This window comes from Scomber japonicus, chromosome 24 (assembly GCF_027409825.1).
Source record: "Scomber japonicus isolate fScoJap1 chromosome 24, fScoJap1.pri, whole genome shotgun sequence".
In the NCBI taxonomy this organism is placed as follows: domain Eukaryota; kingdom Metazoa; phylum Chordata; class Actinopteri; order Scombriformes; family Scombridae; genus Scomber; species Scomber japonicus.
The window spans coordinates 3548452-3552827 of record NC_070601.1 but is presented as its reverse complement, the minus strand read 5'-3'; positions in this window follow the sequence as shown (position 1 = coordinate 3552827).

Here is a 4376-nt window from a genome sequence, read left to right as displayed (position 1 = left end):
TGCACGTCATGTTTTTCGTCTTCCAATGCCGCGGCGTGGGGTGGGAGGTGAAGGTAAACGAGTTTGGGAGGGGGTTTTAAAATAAAAAGGAGGATCGGATAGAAGGGTAAGGTAAGGTAGGTAAGGTGTGTATCCTTCAAAATGGGGAGGGGAAGGGGGGCTCTCGCCCTTAAGGTGGAGCTGATGGGATGGTGGGATGGTAGGAGGGGTGGAAGGGTAGGGTGAGGCGAGCTCACTTGGGTGAGGGGGGTGGGGGAGGCAGCTAAAACCCTACCCTTTTAGCTGCTTCATGGCTACGGCGCTGAATGGCACGTGGACTTCCATTACTGCATCTTGTCGTTTAGATTCAGAGCCATCCGATTCGGAGGGAGGGGGAGGCAAGAGGGGGGAAATGAGGGGGGCGGGGGGATGCTTGCCGTTTAAAAAAAAAAAAAGGAGAGTCTTTTATTATTAATTCAGTCTTTTTTTTTTTGGCGCCCAGATTACCGCCCCCTCAGCTGGACTTCTTTAGTAGAGTGTCTTCAACATGTTACTGCTTCCCAAACGCAGTTGTTGGGTAGTGGTATTCCCATGGTTCCTGTTGTGGGAGATAGAGAAGAAGAAAAAAAAAAAACAGAGAGTAGATAAGAAGATGATGATGAGAAATGGGTAACAATGAATTAGTGGTCAGTGCAATGTGTACCAGCCTCATAATGTGATCCGGGAGAAATAAATTGTATGAAAGCTTCTTCCGATAATCTGACGCCACTGATTTCATTTCTCATTTATTTAGTGTCTGTCATGAGTGCAAAAATGATAAATTGATGTTGGAGAAAGAAGCTGTTTTTAACGTACTACGACAGAGTTATCGGACAACTGAAGAAAGGATCTGTCCACTGGTTATTTACAGCGGTGATACTGCTCAACACACACTCCCAACTTTTAGATAATTAGATTTACAGACTTTTCTAGGTACGAAACTTGATGCTTTTTAAGGGTGTAAACCGGATTGCCGAGTATCTATTCACGTTAAATTACCGCTGATACAAACTGTTTCCTGTCGCTTCTATTTCACACTAAAAACTTTCCACTAACAAACTAACAAAAAGGCTTTTAATTGAAAGGAACTCTCGCTTTATTATTAACAAGATACTGCAACAGCCACAGTGAGAAGTTTGAAGAGCAGCAGACGAGGCTCGAAAGAACTTTTTACCTTTTTGATTATTCATTTATTAGTTGTTATAGTTTATTTGACCTTAGACAGCAAAATGTGTTGAGACATTTTTGTTACTAAAGAAAGAGTAAAGTGCTGAAAAAATGAGTGTTGTGTACCAGTATATGTTTAAATCTGAGCTGTACATCCAATTACTGCAGCCTACTGGTTATCTCTACTTTATATGTGCTGGGTGAAATGGTTTAAACCACTATCACATTAATTATAAACAGGTATTTTTGGATAGGTGTACACTGTGAGTTGTTTCATGAATGCAAAAATCATGTTAAAACCTTCAAATATCAGCCTAAACTCATTAAACAGAATCATGATTTTCTTGCTTGTGATTATAATCCATGTATTTTAATATTATATTGTATCAATAAAAGCCTAATCTGACATTTATTATTGATATTTTCCTACATAATACAACAGCACAGCGCTTATGAAGCATGAAATAGGTCATTTTAAAAGGGATTTAACAAGAATTTAACTTTTAAAACCTTTTTTTGGTGGAAAAACCAAATTATTAGTCAAATTAGAGCATTTTATATAGATCTTAAAACAGATCTGGAGGGGATCTTTAAGTTTAGGAGGTACAATTAGTCAATCTAAACCAATAGAGACTGACTTTTTGTTTGTGGTAGATTGTGGGAATGGATACAGCTGATTTAATAGAGCCTTTTTTTATACGTATATATATATATATTTGATACAGTCTGTGTATTCATACAGCCAGCACTGATCACTCTTGACATGTCTAAATTGGCCATAATGAAAAATCTTGCAGATCATCTCAGGTTAACTCTGCTTATTTGCACAAAAAAGCTTATTATGTCTAAATATTGAAGGTTTCTTAATACAATATATTACACATTTAACTGGCATCATCAATCTTTATCTTTTTTTTTTTTAAAGGTGGCAAATCAGGGCTCGGTTCAGCTCAGTGTGAGTGACGATGGGAGCTCCACGTAAAGCCTCCTCTCTCTCCTCTGTGAGCCGCCGGTGCTGCTGCTGACTCATAACTGCCCTCCGAGCTGCTGAGACCAAACCCAGCGACACCATCACCAGAGAGCAGGAGGAGGAGGAGGAGGAGGAGGAAGAGGAGGAGGAGGAGGGCCATAGTAAAAAAAAATGAGGCATCAGTTTATCTGGAAATACGCAGAGGTAACAGAGGAGACGTCATTTCTATTTTAAAAAAAACCTAATTGCAGCTGCAGCATGGTTCTTTTGAGGATGACTCTTGTGTTTTTTATTATTTTAAATGTTATAATATAATAATAAAAAGACACAGGAATCATTTGGGGTGAAGATAGAGGGAAAACGTCTCAACTTTAAGCCTAATTTAAACCTAAACTTTTGTTTTTGTTGTTTTTTAAAACCAGTTTACCGCTCATTTCCTGTCTCTCTCGACAACTACCGAATTACACACAGCACCTACTAATCTGTGACTGTTTATTGCCGGGTGCTGATCTTTTTTTAAGATTACGTTGGGGTTTTTTGGGGCCTTTTTTTGTGCATTTACACAGCAATAACAGAATCTCAAACTCAGGGTAATGTGAGGTTTCTAAAGTGATTATTCTTGCAGTATTGATAGTGTTTTATAGGTCAAATAAACCAAAATAAAAGCTCAATCATGGAAATAAAAGACTGAATATAGACTGAAAGTAGAGTTTAGGTTAGTTAGTTTTTCAAAATAAAGACCTTACATCAATCTGAGTGATAATATACATATTGGGGTATATTTTGCTTTTATTTTGAAGGTTGAAAACATTCCAAAATAAAAGATTAAATTACGACAAAGATGCTAAAACCTAACCTAGATGCATGATGTCAGAGTGAGTCATAGAAAAGATGGATAGAAAGAAAAAAAAGAGAGAGAGAGGGTTTTTTTTTTCTTTTTCTAAGGAGGTTGCTGGGTGCACATCATTATAAAAACAGCTCTGCTAGAAGAAAGAAATGGTCAAATAATATTAATTTAATACTAATTCATTAAGAAAAGGATCCACTTTTCATTTAAAAACAACTTTTATGATGATTTAAATAATATAAATTGGCTTAAAAAATAAAAACTAGATGTATAATAACATTTAAACCCCTAATAAACAGTTTTTTTTGGTCTTAAAAAATGATATTGTGGTGAAATAAGGAGAGTAATGTGGAGCCTGACAGCATCACTGCAGTGTCCCTGATTTTTTATACATTTCTGACCCAATATTAAAATACAAAATTAAGGAAGAGATGCATCATAGAGGAGGAAGAGAAAGGGGGGGGGGGGGGGGGGGTTTGGCACAAAATGTGAACATAGTTTGGATTCAATCCAGCTGCAAACTTCGTACAAACAATGTAGGAAAAAAAAAAGAAAAGAAGAAGATGACTTAAAAGGAGAGAGGGGATAAGAACAACTAATGTGAAAGCAGAAAGAAAAGAAAGAAAGAAGGGAAATAAATCTTTTTTTTTAGATAAGAAATCACATCAAAATGACAAGAGGGACCACAGCCAAAAGGTTCACGGGTAACTGAATCTGCAGTCCATTAAAGATGGCAGCTTATGTAAAATGAAAATGTCCTCACTCGCTTTAATATGAGACCCTTAATAAAAGTGTTTGTACTGTTATATTGTTTTAATTTAAAGTTAAATCGCTACATTTATTAGAGGATCATGGGAGCTTAATGTGTAATTTTACTTTGCTAATAAAAGCTCGATCCAACCAATAAACACTTTTAATTGACTTGAGTCTTAACCAAGAAACAAGAACTTTTTAATCTACTGGTGAAGCTGGCAAAATATTGACACTTAAACTCTCGATTTAGATCAGAATGAGACGTTCAAAAAACCACCGAAAACCTCCTCCTCCTCTTCTGCACCAAACAAATAAAACGCCAATTAAGAGGCGATGAAAGCGAAATAGAGAAAGAGTGAAATCAATGTTACACCTTCTCATTTGATGACCTGCTGAATGAAGCCACAATTAACCTGTCTGGGTGTGATTTAAGGTCACTTTTAACTCTATCTTAAGCTCTATTAAAACCAAGTATATGTTAGTAAAGTCCAGCTGAAATAAACAAGACAAGAAGTGATCAGATTTAGCTGATATTTGGGGCGTCTGGTTGGTTTATAATGTTATAATGCACATAATAAAGTAATATAGATGAGGTGAGGACACATTTAGAGTCACAAATAT